Raw genomic sequence first — 13,165 nt, 5'->3', positions numbered from 1 at the left:
ATGGAAAACAGCGCAGCTTTGTTGCGCTTGGGGGCGTAGCTCAGTTGGTAGAGCGTTCGCTTTGCATGTGAAAGGTCCCGGGTTCAAGCCCCGGCGCCTCCATGTTTTGTGGACAGTGCATGGTAAGTGTTGGTCGCGGCGAGCCTAAAGACACGCAAGATGTTGCAAAGCCAGCGTCACAGCTCATGTGATGTATACTGACGTAAGGAGAGCAAGACGTAAATGTGAGGACCGGCTGTTGTCGAGGTGTCATCGAGTGCAAATCTGTCTTAGGTATAACGGCCTAACCTCAAAGAAGTCTAGAGAGTGGACAACACGTTCGTCTTACTCAGAGCGGTGGCCGAACGCTATTTTCGACGTTGTGCGCGCCACTTTAATTTTGGCCAACTACGATTCGATACAGAATGCAGGAAACCTGAAAGACACCCTCACGGACACATTGAGAATAGTGTTTGTCTGCGGAATAATGGGAGTGCAAGGGGTCTGTGATATTGATATGGTTGTATGTAGCACTATTTGTCATCAGGGGGCGTAGCTCAGATGGTAGAGCGCTCGCTTAGCATGCGAGAGGTACTGGGATCGATACCCAGCGCCTCCAGAATTTTTAACACACCTACATGCGCACACTGCCACGCAAGTGGGATAATTCACAGCCAGCGAATGTGTCAAGGCAGATACGAGCGAACGATTAGCAGTCACAACTGGCAAGCGTGATGTTACGCGCAGGAAGCACCCTCCTCCCACCGCTACACTGAATTTAGAAACAGTACAAGTCTGCCCTTAAGATTCTCAAACCTATGTCGGAAAGATCTGCCTTGCGCCGAGTTCACAAAAATCCCACTGCACATTCCCATTCTTTACGTGCAGTCGGCTGCTACTGGTGTTGCTAGTTGTGACTGCTGATGACAGATGCCGTAGCAATCAATTCATGGAGTGAGTTGTATGTTTTGCGATACTCTGTCTCTGACAAGCAAGCAGAGGTGACACAGGCGCGAACACGGGAAGCTTGCAGCCCCTCGCTGCCTGCAGACACCGAGCAGCCACACTAGGTGGGCGGCCTAAGCCGTAGGCGAAATGTGCTCACTCGCTTGGGCGCGACGTCAAGCTCTAAATAAGGCTTTCACTAGCGTGAGCGTTGCGTGAGCGTCGTGGAAGGTCGGAAAAGTCGTCTGCATGGGTGAGTGCCATGTTTGGGGAGCGTTTCGTAGTTTGCGCAGTGCAATGGAGACGCGGAAACGTGTTGTGGCCCAGTGTTTTGCAGTTGGACGACAAGAGTGGTACACAGTAGTAAAGTGCGAGGCAGTGAGTTGGCATGAACAGTCGAGTGCACAATTGGGCTTCAGATGTGCTTGTTACCTCAGGCGCGGTGTGATTGTCGACAAGGTTTGTGACTGTCCTTTCAAAAAATGGCTCTGAGCACTATGGGACTCAACTGCTGTGGTCATCAGTCGACTGTCCTTTCAATTTAAGACGTTAAATACAGACGTAATTTGTAGTCGTAATACCAGAGCATCGAAACTACTTGGAACTCTTGTGTATATGAACTTGACCGCGCCTTTGTACACTGGTCCCTTCACCCCTACAAACCAACCAACCATCAGGTCCGTGCACATCAGAGTAGCAAAGAATGGAAAACAGCGCAGCTTTGTTGCGCTTGGGGGCGTAGCTCAGTTGGTAGAGCGTTCGCTTTGCATGTGAAAGGTCCCGGGTTCAAGCCCCGGCGCCTCCATGTTTTGTGGACAGTGCATGGTAAGTGTTGGTCGCGGCGAGCCTAAAGACACGCAAGATGTTGCAAAGCCAGCGTCACAGCTCATGTGATGTATACTGACGTAAGGAGAGCAAGACGTAAATGTGAGGACCGGCTGTTGTCGAGGTGTCATCGAGTGCAAATCTGTCTTAGGTATAACGGCCTAACCTCAAAGAAGTCTAGAGAGTGGACAACACGTTCGTCTTACTCAGAGCGGTGGCCGAACGCTATTTTCGACGTTGTGCGCGCCACTTTAATTTTGGCCAACTACGATTCGATACAGAATGCAGGAAACCTGAAAGACACCCTCACGGACACATTGAGAATAGTGTTTGTCTGCGGAATAATGGGAGTGCAAGGGGTCTGTGATATTGATATGGTTGTATGTAGCACTATTTGTCATCAGGGGGCGTAGCTCAGATAGTAGAGCGCTCGCTTAGCATGCGAGAGGTACTGGGATCGATACCCAGCGCCTCCAGAATTTTTAACACACCTACATGCGCACACTGCCACGCAAGTGGGATAATTCACAGCCAGCGAATGTGTCAAGGCAGATACGAGCGAACGATTAGCAGTCACAACTGGCAAGCGTGATGTTACGCGCAGGAAGCACCCTCCTCCCACCGCTACACTGAATTTAGAAACAGTACAAGTCTGCCCTTAAGATTCTCAAACCTATGTCGGAAAGATCTGCCTTGCGCCGAGTTCACAAAAATCCCACTGCACATTCCCATTCTTTACGTGCAGTCGGCTGCTACTGGTGTTGCTAGTTGTGACTGCTGATGACAGATGCCGTAGCAATCAATTCATGGAGTGAGTTGTATGTTTTGCGATACTCTGTCTCTGACAAGCAAGCAGAGGTGACACAGGCGCGAACACGGGAAGCTTGCAGCCCCTCGCTGCCTGCAGACACCGAGCAGCCACACTAGGTGGGCGGCCTAAGCCGTAGGCGAAATGTGCTCACTCGCTTGGGCGCGACGTCAAGCTCTAAATAAGGCTTTCACTAGCGTGAGCGTCGTGGAAAGTCGGAAAAGTCGTCTGCATGGGTGAGTGCCATGTTTGGGGAGCGTTTCGTAGTTTGCGCAGTGCAATGGAGACGCGGAAACGTGTTGTGGCCCAGTGTTTTGCAGTTGGACGACAAGAGTGGTACACAGTAGTAAAGTGCGAGGCAGTGAGTTGGCATGAACAGTCGAGTGCACAATTGGGCTTCAGATGTGCTTGTTACCTCAGGCGCGGTGTGATTGTCGACAAGGTTTGTGACTGTCCTTTCAAAAAATGGCTCTGAGCACTATGGGACTCAACTGCTGTGGTCATCAGTCGACTGTCCTTTCAATTTAAGACGTTAAATACAGACGTAATTTGTAGTCGTAATACCAGAGCATCGAAACTACTTGGAACTCTTGTGTATATGAACTTGACCGCGCCTTTGTACACTGGTCCCTTCACCCCTACAAACCAACCAACCATCAGGTCCGTGCACATCAGAGTAGCAAAGAATGGAAAACAGCGCAGCTTTGTTGCGCTTGGGGGCGTAGCTCAGTTGGTAGAGCGTTCGCTTTGCATGTGAAAGGTCCCGGGTTCAAGCCCCGGCGCCTCCATGTTTTGTGGACAGTGCATGGTAAGTGTTGGTCGCGGCGAGCCTAAAGACACGCAAGATGTTGCAAAGCCAGCGTCACAGCTCATGTGATGTATACTGACGTAAGGAGAGCAAGACGTAAATGTGAGGACCGGCTGTTGTCGAGGTGTCATCGAGTGCAAATCTGTCTTAGGTATAACGGCCTAACCTCAAAGAAGTCTAGAGAGTGGACAACACGTTCGTCTTACTCAGAGCGGTGGCCGAACGCTATTTTCGACGTTGTGCGCGCCACTTTAATTTTGGCCAACTACGATTCGATACAGAATGCAGGAAACCTGAAAGACACCCTCACGGACACATTGAGAATAGTGTTTGTCTGCGGAATAATGGGAGTGCAAGGGGTCTGTGATATTGATATGGTTGTATGTAGCACTATTTGTCATCAGGGGGCGTAGCTCAGATGGTAGAGCGCTCGCTTAGCATGCGAGAGGTACTGGGATCGATACCCAGCGCCTCCAGAATTTTTAACACACCTACATGCGCACACTGCCACGCAAGTGGGATAATTCACAGCCAGCGAATGTGTCAAGGCAGATACGAGCGAACGATTAGCAGTCACAACTGGCAAGCGTGATGTTACGCGCAGGAAGCACCCTCCTCCCACCGCTACACTGAATTTAGAAACAGTACAAGTCTGCCCTTAAGATTCTCAAACCTATGTCGGAAAGATCTGCCTTGCGCCGAGTTCACAAAAATCCCACTGCACATTCCCATTCTTTACGTGCAGTCGGCTGCTACTGGTGTTGCTAGTTGTGACTGCTGATGACAGATGCCGTAGCAATCAATTCATGGAGTGAGTTGTATGTTTTGCGATACTCTGTCTCTGACAAGCAAGCAGAGGTGACACAGGCGCGAACACGGGAAGCTTGCAGCCCCTCGCTGCCTGCAGACACCGAGCAGCCACACTAGGTGGGCGGCCTAAGCCGTAGGCGAAATGTGCTCACTCGCTTGGGCGCGACGTCAAGCTCTAAATAAGGCTTTCACTAGCGTGAGCGTTGCGTGAGCGTCGTGGAAGGTCGGAAAAGTCGTCTGCATGGGTGAGTGCCATGTTTGGGGAGCGTTTCGTAGTTTGCGCAGTGCAATGGAGACGCGGAAACGTGTTGTGGCCCAGTGTTTTGCAGTTGGACGACAAGAGTGGTACACAGTAGTAAAGTGCGAGGCAGTGAGTTGGCATGAACAGTCGAGTGCACAATTGGGCTTCAGATGTGCTTGTTACCTCAGGCGCGGTGTGATTGTCGACAAGGTTTGTGACTGTCCTTTCAAAAAATGGCTCTGAGCACTATGGGACTCAACTGCTGTGGTCATCAGTCGACTGTCCTTTCAATTTAAGACGTTAAATACAGACGTAATTTGTAGTCGTAATACCAGAGCATCGAAACTACTTGGAACTCTTGTGTATATGAACTTGACCGCGCCTTTGTACACTGGTCCCTTCACCCCTACAAACCAACCAACCATCAGGTCCGTGCACATCAGAGTAGCAAAGAATGGAAAACAGCGCAGCTTTGTTGCGCTTGGGGGCGTAGCTCAGTTGGTAGAGCGTTCGCTTTGCATGTGAAAGGTCCCGGGTTCAAGCCCCGGCGCCTCCATGTTTTGTGGACAGTGCATGGTAAGTGTTGGTCGCGGCGAGCCTAAAGACACGCAAGATGTTGCAAAGCCAGCGTCACAGCTCATGTGATGTATACTGACGTAAGGAGAGCAAGACGTAAATGTGAGGACCGGCTGTTGTCGAGGTGTCATCGAGTGCAAATCTGTCTTAGGTATAACGGCCTAACCTCAAAGAAGTCTAGAGAGTGGACAACACGTTCGTCTTACTCAGAGCGGTGGCCGAACGCTATTTTCGACGTTGTGCGCGCCACTTTAATTTTGGCCAACTACGATTCGATACAGAATGCAGGAAACCTGAAAGACACCCTCACGGACACATTGAGAATAGTGTTTGTCTGCGGAATAATGGGAGTGCAAGGGGTCTGTGATATTGATATGGTTGTATGTAGCACTATTTGTCATCAGGGGGCGTAGCTCAGATGGTAGAGCGCTCGCTTAGCATGCGAGAGGTACTGGGATCGATACCCAGCGCCTCCAGAATTTTTAACACACCTACATGCGCACACTGCCACGCAAGTGGGATAATTCACAGCCAGCGAATGTGTCAAGGCAGATACGAGCGAACGATTAGCAGTCACAACTGGCAAGCGTGATGTTACGCGCAGGAAGCACCCTCCTCCCACCGCTACACTGAATTTAGAAACAGTACAAGTCTGCCCTTAAGATTCTCAAACCTATGTCGGAAAGATCTGCCTTGCGCCGAGTTCACAAAAATCCCACTGCACATTCCCATTCTTTACGTGCAGTCGGCTGCTACTGGTGTTGCTAGTTGTGACTGCTGATGACAGATGCCGTAGCAATCAATTCATGGAGTGAGTTGTATGTTTTGCGATACTCTGTCTCTGACAAGCAAGCAGAGGTGACACAGGCGCGAACACGGGAAGCTTGCAGCCCCTCGCTGCCTGCAGACACCGAGCAGCCACACTAGGTGGGCGGCCTAAGCCGTAGGCGAAATGTGCTCACTCGCTTGGGCGCGACGTCAAGCTCTAAATAAGGCTTTCACTAGCGTGAGCGTTGCGTGAGCGTCGTGGAAAGTCGGAAAAGTCGTCTGCATGGGTGAGTGCCATGTTTGGGGAGCGTTTCGTAGTTTGCGCAGTGCAATGGAGACGCGGAAACGTGTTGTGGCCCAGTGTTTTGCAGTTGGACGACAAGAGTGGTACACAGTAGTAAAGTGCGAGGCAGTGAGTTGGCATGAACAGTCGAGTGCACAATTGGGCTTCAGATGTGCTTGTTACCTCAGGCGCGGTGTGATTGTCGACAAGGTTTGTGACTGTCCTTTCAAAAAATGGCTCTGAGCACTATGGGACTCAACTGCTGTGGTCATCAGTCGACTGTCCTTTCAATTTAAGACGTTAAATACAGACGTAATTTGTAGTCGTAATACCAGAGCATCGAAACTACTTGGAACTCTTGTGTATATGAACTTGACCGCGCCTTTGTACACTGGTCCCTTCACCCCTACAAACCAACCAACCATCAGGTCCGTGCACATCAGAGTAGCAAAGAATGGAAAACAGCGCAGCTTTGTTGCGCTTGGGGGCGTAGCTCAGTTGGTAGAGCGTTCGATTTGCATGTGAAAGGTCCCGGGTTCAAGCCCCGGCGCCTCCATGTTTTGTGGACAGTGCATGGTAAGTGTTGGTCGCGGCGAGCCTAAAGACACGCAAGATGTTGCAAAGCCAGCGTCACAGCTCATGTGATGTATACTGACGTAAGGAGAGCAAGACGTAAATGTGAGGACCGGCTGTTGTCGAGGTGTCATCGAGTGCAAATCTGTCTTAGGTATAACGGCCTAACCTCAAAGAAGTCTAGAGAGTGGACAACACGTTCGTCTTACTCAGAGCGGTGGCCGAACGCTATTTTCGACGTTGTGCGCGCCACTTTAATTTTGGCCAACTACGATTCGATACAGAATGCAGGAAACCTGAAAGACACCCTCACGGACACATTGAGAATAGTGTTTGTCTGCGGAATAATGGGAGTGCAAGGGGTCTGTGATATTGATATGGTTGTATGTAGCACTATTTGTCATCAGGGGGCGTAGCTCAGATGGTAGAGCGCTCGCTTAGCATGCGAGAGGTACTGGGATCGATACCCAGCGCCTCCAGAATTTTTAACACACCTACATGCGCACACTGCCACGCAAGTGGGATAATTCACAGCCAGCGAATGTGTCAAGGCAGATACGAGCGAACGATTAGCAGTCACAACTGGCAAGCGTGATGTTACGCGCAGGAAGCACCCTCCTCCCACCGCTACACTGAATTTAGAAACAGTACAAGTCTGCCCTTAAGATTCTCAAACCTATGTCGGAAAGATCTGCCTTGCGCCGAGTTCACAAAAATCCCACTGCACATTCCCATTCTTTACGTGCAGTCGGCTGCTACTGGTGTTGCTAGTTGTGACTGCTGATGACAGATGCCGTAGCAATCAATTCATGGAGTGAGTTGTATGTTTTGCGATACTCTGTCTCTGACAAGCAAGCAGAGGTGACACAGGCGCGAACACGGGAAGCTTGCAGCCCCTCGCTGCCTGCAGACACCGAGCAGCCACACTAGGTGGGCGGCCTAAGCCGTAGGCGAAATGTGCTCACTCGCTTGGGCGCGACGTCAAGCTCTAAATAAGGCTTTCACTAGCGTGAGCGTTGCGTGAGCGTCGTGGAAAGTCGGAAAAGTCGTCTGCATGGGTGAGTGCCATGTTTGGGGAGCGTTTCGTAGTTTGCGCAGTGCAATGGAGACGCGGAAACGTGTTGTGGCCCAGTGTTTTGCAGTTGGACGACAAGAGTGGTACACAGTAGTAAAGTGCGAGGCAGTGAGTTGGCATGAACAGTCGAGTGCACAATTGGGCTTCAGATGTGCTTGTTACCTCAGGCGCGGTGTGATTGTCGACAAGGTTTGTGACTGTCCTTTCAAAAAATGGCTCTGAGCACTATGGGACTCAACTGCTGTGGTCATCAGTCGACTGTCCTTTCAATTTAAGACGTTAAATACAGACGTAATTTGTAGTCGTAATACCAGAGCATCGAAACTACTTGGAACTCTTGTGTATATGAACTTGACCGCGCCTTTGTACACTGGTCCCTTCACCCCTACAAACCAACCAACCATCAGGTCCGTGCACATCAGAGTAGCAAAGAATGGAAAACAGCGCAGCTTTGTTGCGCTTGGGGGCGTAGCTCAGTTGGTAGAGCGTTCGCTTTGCATGTGAAAGGTCCCGGGTTCAAGCCCCGGCGCCTCCATGTTTTGTGGACAGTGCATGGTAAGTGTTGGTCGCGGCGAGCCTAAAGACACGCAAGATGTTGCAAAGCCAGCGTCACAGCTCATGTGATGTATACTGACGTAAGGAGAGCAAGACGTAAATGTGAGGACCGGCTGTTGTCGAGGTGTCATCGAGTGCAAATCTGTCTTAGGTATAACGGCCTAACCTCAAAGAAGTCTAGAGAGTGGACAACACGTTCGTCTTACTCAGAGCGGTGGCCGAACGCTATTTTCGACGTTGTGCGCGCCACTTTAATTTTGGCCAACTACGATTCGATACAGAATGCAGGAAACCTGAAAGACACCCTCACGGACACATTGAGAATAGTGTTTGTCTGCGGAATAATGGGAGTGCAAGGGGTCTGTGATATTGATATGGTTGTATGTAGCACTATTTGTCATCAGGGGGCGTAGCTCAGATGGTAGAGCGCTCGCTTAGCATGCGAGAGGTACTGGGATCGATACCCAGCGCCTCCAGAATTTTTAACACACCTACATGCGCACACTGCCACGCAAGTGGGATAATTCACAGCCAGCGAATGTGTCAAGGCAGATACGAGCGAACGATTAGCAGTCACAACTGGCAAGCGTGATGTTACGCGCAGGAAGCACCCTCCTCCCACCGCTACACTGAATTTAGAAACAGTACAAGTCTGCCCTTAAGATTCTCAAACCTATGTCGGAAAGATCTGCCTTGCGCCGAGTTCACAAAAATCCCACTGCACATTCCCATTCTTTACGTGCAGTCGGCTGCTACTGGTGTTGCTAGTTGTGACTGCTGATGACAGATGCCGTAGCAATCAATTCATGGAGTGAGTTGTATGTTTTGCGATACTCTGTCTCTGACAAGCAAGCAGAGGTGACACAGGCGCGAACACGGGAAGCTTGCAGCCCCTCGCTGCCTGCAGACACCGAGCAGCCACACTAGGTGGGCGGCCTAAGCCGTAGGCGAAATGTGCTCACTCGCTTGGGCGCGACGTCAAGCTCTAAATAAGGCTTTCACTAGCGTGAGCGTTGCGTGAGCGTCGTGGAAGGTCGGAAAAGTCGTCTGCATGGGTGAGTGCCATGTTTGGGGAGCGTTTCGTAGTTTGCGCAGTGCAATGGAGACGCGGAAACGTGTTGTGGCCCAGTGTTTTGCAGTTGGACGACAAGAGTGGTACACAGTAGTAAAGTGCGAGGCAGTGAGTTGGCATGAACAGTCGAGTGCACAATTGGGCTTCAGATGTGCTTGTTACCTCAGGCGCGGTGTGATTGTCGACAAGGTTTGTGACTGTCCTTTCAAAAAATGGCTCTGAGCACTATGGGACTCAACTGCTGTGGTCATCAGTCGACTGTCCTTTCAATTTAAGACGTTAAATACAGACGTAATTTGTAGTCGTAATACCAGAGCATCGAAACTACTTGGAACTCTTGTGTATATGAACTTGACCGCGCCTTTGTACACTGGTCCCTTCACCCCTACAAACCAACCAACCATCAGGCCCGTGCACATCAGAGTAGCAAAGAATGGAAAACAGCGCAGCTTTGTTGCGCTTGGGGGCGTAGCTCAGTTGGTAGAGCGTTCGCTTTGCATGTGAAAGGTCCCGGGTTCAAGCCCCGGCGCCTCCATGTTTTGTGGACAGTGCATGGTAAGTGTTGGTCGCGGCGAGCCTAAAGACACGCAAGATGTTGCAAAGCCAGCGTCACAGCTCATGTGATGTATACTGACGTAAGGAGAGCAAGACGTAAATGTGAGGACCGGCTGTTGTCGAGGTGTCATCGAGTGCAAATCTGTCTTAGGTATAACGGCCTAACCTCAAAGAAGTCTAGAGAGTGGACAACACGTTCGTCTTACTCAGAGCGGTGGCCGAACGCTATTTTCGACGTTGTGCGCGCCACTTTAATTTTGGCCAACTACGATTCGATACAGAATGCAGGAAACCTGAAAGACACCCTCACGGACACATTGAGAATAGTGTTTGTCTGCGGAATAATGGGAGTGCAAGGGGTCTGTGATATTGATATGGTTGTATGTAGCACTATTTGTCATCAGGGGGCGTAGCTCAGATGGTAGAGCGCTCGCTTAGCATGCGAGAGGTACTGGGATCGATACCCAGCGCCTCCAGAATTTTTAACACACCTACATGCGCACACTGCCACGCAAGTGGGATAATTCACAGCCAGCGAATGTGTCAAGGCAGATACGAGCGAACGATTAGCAGTCACAACTGGCAAGCGTGATGTTACGCGCAGGAAGCACCCTCCTCCCACCGCTACACTGAATTTAGAAACAGTACAAGTCTGCCCTTAAGATTCTCAAACCTATGTCGGAAAGATCTGCCTTGCGCCGAGTTCACAAAAATCCCACTGCACATTCCCATTCTTTACGTGCAGTCGGCTGCTACTGGTGTTGCTAGTTGTGACTGCTGATGACAGATGCCGTAGCAATCAATTCATGGAGTGAGTTGTATGTTTTGCGATACTCTGTCTCTGACAAGCAAGCAGAGGTGACACAGGCGCGAACACGGGAAGCTTGCAGCCCCTCGCTGCCTGCAGACACCGAGCAGCCACACTAGGTGGGCGGCCTAAGCCGTAGGCGAAATGTGCTCACTCGCTTGGGCGCGACGTCAAGCTCTAAATAAGGCTTTCACTAGCGTGAGCGTTGCGTGAGCGTCGTGGAAGGTCGGAAAAGTCGTCTGCATGGGTGAGTGCCATGTTTGGGGAGCGTTTCGTAGTTTGCGCAGTGCAATGGAGACGCGGAAACGTGTTGTGGCCCAGTGTTTTGCAGTTGGACGACAAGAGTGGTACACAGTAGTAAAGTGCGAGGCAGTGAGTTGGCATGAACAGTCGAGTGCACAATTGGGCTTCAGATGTGCTTGTTACCTCAGGCGCGGTGTGATTGTCGACAAGGTTTGTGACTGTCCTTTCAAAAAATGGCTCTGAGCACTATGGGACTCAACTGCTGTGGTCATCAGTCGACTGTCCTTTCAATTTAAGACGTTAAATACAGACGTAATTTGTAGTCGTAATACCAGAGCATCGAAACTACTTGGAACTCTTGTGTATATGAACTTGACCGCGCCTTTGTACACTGGTCCCTTCACCCCTACAAACCAACCAACCATCAGGCCCGTGCACATCAGAGTAGCAAAGAATGGAAAACAGCGCAGCTTTGTTGCGCTTGGGGGCGTAGCTCAGTTGGTAGAGCGTTCGCTTTGCATGTGAAAGGTCCCGGGTTCAAGCCCCGGCGCCTCCATGTTTTGTGGACAGTGCATGGTAAGTGTTGGTCGCGGCGAGCCTAAAGACACGCAAGATGTTGCAAAGCCAGCGTCACAGCTCATGTGATGTATACTGACGTAAGGAGAGCAAGACGTAAATGTGAGGACCGGCTGTTGTCGAGGTGTCATCGAGTGCAAATCTGTCTTAGGTATAACGGCCTAACCTCAAAGAAGTCTAGAGAGTGGACAACACGTTCGTCTTACTCAGAGCGGTGGCCGAACGCTATTTTCGACGTTGTGCGCGCCACTTTAATTTTGGCCAACTACGATTCGATACAGAATGCAGGAAACCTGAAAGACACCCTCACGGACACATTGAGAATAGTGTTTGTCTGCGGAATAATGGGAGTGCAAGGGGTCTGTGATATTGATATGGTTGTATGTAGCACTATTTGTCATCAGGGGGCGTAGCTCAGATGGTAGAGCGCTCGCTTAGCATGCGAGAGGTACTGGGATCGATACCCAGCGCCTCCAGAATTTTTAACACACCTACATGCGCACACTGCCACGCAAGTGGGATAATTCACAGCCAGCGAATGTGTCAAGGCAGATACGAGCGAACGATTAGCAGTCACAACTGGCAAGCGTGATGTTACGCGCAGGAAGCACCCTCCTCCCACCGCTACACTGAATTTAGAAACAGTACAAGTCTGCCCTTAAGATTCTCAAACCTATGTCGGAAAGATCTGCCTTGCGCCGAGTTCACAAAAATCCCACTGCACATTCCCATTCTTTACGTGCAGTCGGCTGCTACTGGTGTTGCTAGTTGTGACTGCTGATGACAGATGCCGTAGCAATCAATTCATGGAGTGAGTTGTATGTTTTGCGATACTCTGTCTCTGACAAGCAAGCAGAGGTGACACAGGCGCGAACACGGGAAGCTTGCAGCCCCTCGCTGCCTGCAGACACCGAGCAGCCACACTAGGTGGGCGGCCTAAGCCGTAGGCGAAATGTGCTCACTCGCTTGGGCGCGACGTCAAGCTCTAAATAAGGCTTTCACTAGCGTGAGCGTTGCGTGAGCGTCGTGGAAGGTCGGAAAAGTCGTCTGCATGGGTGAGTGCCATGTTTGGGGAGCGTTTCGTAGTTTGCGCAGTGCAATGGAGACGCGGAAACGTGTTGTGGCCCAGTGTTTTGCAGTTGGACGACAAGAGTGGTACACAGTAGTAAAGTGCGAGGCAGTGAGTTGGCATGAACAGTCGAGTGCACAATTGGGCTTCAGATGTGCTTGTTACCTCAGGCGCGGTGTGATTGTCGACAAGGTTTGTGACTGTCCTTTCAAAAAATGGCTCTGAGCACTATGGGACTCAACTGCTGTGGTCATCAGTCGACTGTCCTTTCAATTTAAGACGTTAAATACAGACGTAATTTGTAGTCGTAATACCAGAGCATCGAAACTACTTGGAACTCTTGTGTATATGAACTTGACCGCGCCTTTGTACACTGGTCCCTTCACCCCTACAAACCAACCAACCATCAGGTCCGTGCACATCAGAGTAGCAAAGAATGGAAAACAGCGCAGCTTTGTTGCGCTTGGGGGCGTAGCTCAGTTGGTAGAGCGTTCGCTTTGCATGTGAAAGGTCCCGGGTTCAAGCCCCGGCGCCTCCATGTTTTGTGGACAGTGCATGGTAAGTGTTGGTCGCGGCGAGCCTAAAGACACGCAAGA

General features: G+C 50.7%; 17 non-coding genes across 17 annotated transcripts; all 17 read left to right on the top strand.

The window, feature by feature from the left end:
- Positions 1-29: 29 nt before the first annotated feature.
- Positions 30-102, top strand: Trnaa-ugc (transfer RNA alanine (anticodon UGC)). Its single transcript has one exon. It is a non-coding gene; the product is annotated as a tRNA-Ala (tRNA).
- Positions 103-525: 423 nt separating this feature from the next.
- On the top strand, positions 526-598 carry Trnaa-agc (transfer RNA alanine (anticodon AGC)). Its single transcript has one exon. It is a non-coding gene; the product is annotated as a tRNA-Ala (tRNA).
- Positions 599-1,656: 1,058 nt separating this feature from the next.
- Trnaa-ugc (transfer RNA alanine (anticodon UGC)) lies at positions 1,657-1,729 on the top strand. The gene has a single exon. It is a non-coding gene; the product is annotated as a tRNA-Ala (tRNA).
- Positions 1,730-2,152: 423 nt separating this feature from the next.
- Positions 2,153-2,225, top strand: Trnaa-agc (transfer RNA alanine (anticodon AGC)). Its single transcript has one exon. It is a non-coding gene; the product is annotated as a tRNA-Ala (tRNA).
- Positions 2,226-3,272: 1,047 nt separating this feature from the next.
- On the top strand, positions 3,273-3,345 carry Trnaa-ugc (transfer RNA alanine (anticodon UGC)). The gene has a single exon. It is a non-coding gene; the product is annotated as a tRNA-Ala (tRNA).
- A 423-nt stretch (positions 3,346-3,768) lies between these two features.
- Positions 3,769-3,841, top strand: Trnaa-agc (transfer RNA alanine (anticodon AGC)). The gene has a single exon. It is a non-coding gene; the product is annotated as a tRNA-Ala (tRNA).
- A 1,058-nt stretch (positions 3,842-4,899) lies between these two features.
- Positions 4,900-4,972, top strand: Trnaa-ugc (transfer RNA alanine (anticodon UGC)). Its single transcript has one exon. It is a non-coding gene; the product is annotated as a tRNA-Ala (tRNA).
- A 423-nt stretch (positions 4,973-5,395) lies between these two features.
- On the top strand, positions 5,396-5,468 carry Trnaa-agc (transfer RNA alanine (anticodon AGC)). Its single transcript has one exon. It is a non-coding gene; the product is annotated as a tRNA-Ala (tRNA).
- A 1,058-nt stretch (positions 5,469-6,526) lies between these two features.
- Positions 6,527-6,599, top strand: Trnaa-ugc (transfer RNA alanine (anticodon UGC)). The gene has a single exon. It is a non-coding gene; the product is annotated as a tRNA-Ala (tRNA).
- Positions 6,600-7,022: 423 nt separating this feature from the next.
- On the top strand, positions 7,023-7,095 carry Trnaa-agc (transfer RNA alanine (anticodon AGC)). Its single transcript has one exon. It is a non-coding gene; the product is annotated as a tRNA-Ala (tRNA).
- Positions 7,096-8,153: 1,058 nt separating this feature from the next.
- Positions 8,154-8,226, top strand: Trnaa-ugc (transfer RNA alanine (anticodon UGC)). The gene has a single exon. It is a non-coding gene; the product is annotated as a tRNA-Ala (tRNA).
- Positions 8,227-8,649: 423 nt separating this feature from the next.
- Trnaa-agc (transfer RNA alanine (anticodon AGC)) lies at positions 8,650-8,722 on the top strand. Its single transcript has one exon. It is a non-coding gene; the product is annotated as a tRNA-Ala (tRNA).
- A 1,058-nt stretch (positions 8,723-9,780) lies between these two features.
- Positions 9,781-9,853, top strand: Trnaa-ugc (transfer RNA alanine (anticodon UGC)). Its single transcript has one exon. It is a non-coding gene; the product is annotated as a tRNA-Ala (tRNA).
- A 423-nt stretch (positions 9,854-10,276) lies between these two features.
- Positions 10,277-10,349, top strand: Trnaa-agc (transfer RNA alanine (anticodon AGC)). Its single transcript has one exon. It is a non-coding gene; the product is annotated as a tRNA-Ala (tRNA).
- Positions 10,350-11,407: 1,058 nt separating this feature from the next.
- Positions 11,408-11,480, top strand: Trnaa-ugc (transfer RNA alanine (anticodon UGC)). The gene has a single exon. It is a non-coding gene; the product is annotated as a tRNA-Ala (tRNA).
- Positions 11,481-11,903: 423 nt separating this feature from the next.
- On the top strand, positions 11,904-11,976 carry Trnaa-agc (transfer RNA alanine (anticodon AGC)). Its single transcript has one exon. It is a non-coding gene; the product is annotated as a tRNA-Ala (tRNA).
- A 1,058-nt stretch (positions 11,977-13,034) lies between these two features.
- Positions 13,035-13,107, top strand: Trnaa-ugc (transfer RNA alanine (anticodon UGC)). Its single transcript has one exon. It is a non-coding gene; the product is annotated as a tRNA-Ala (tRNA).
- The last annotated feature ends 58 nt before the right edge of the window (positions 13,108-13,165 follow it).

The sequence above is a fragment of the Schistocerca nitens genome, chromosome 10, assembly GCF_023898315.1.
Source record: "Schistocerca nitens isolate TAMUIC-IGC-003100 chromosome 10, iqSchNite1.1, whole genome shotgun sequence".
Lineage (NCBI taxonomy): Eukaryota > Metazoa > Arthropoda > Insecta > Orthoptera > Acrididae > Schistocerca > Schistocerca nitens.
The sequence above is the reverse complement of the archived record's forward strand: the minus strand, read 5'-3'. Positions and strand labels throughout refer to the sequence as shown.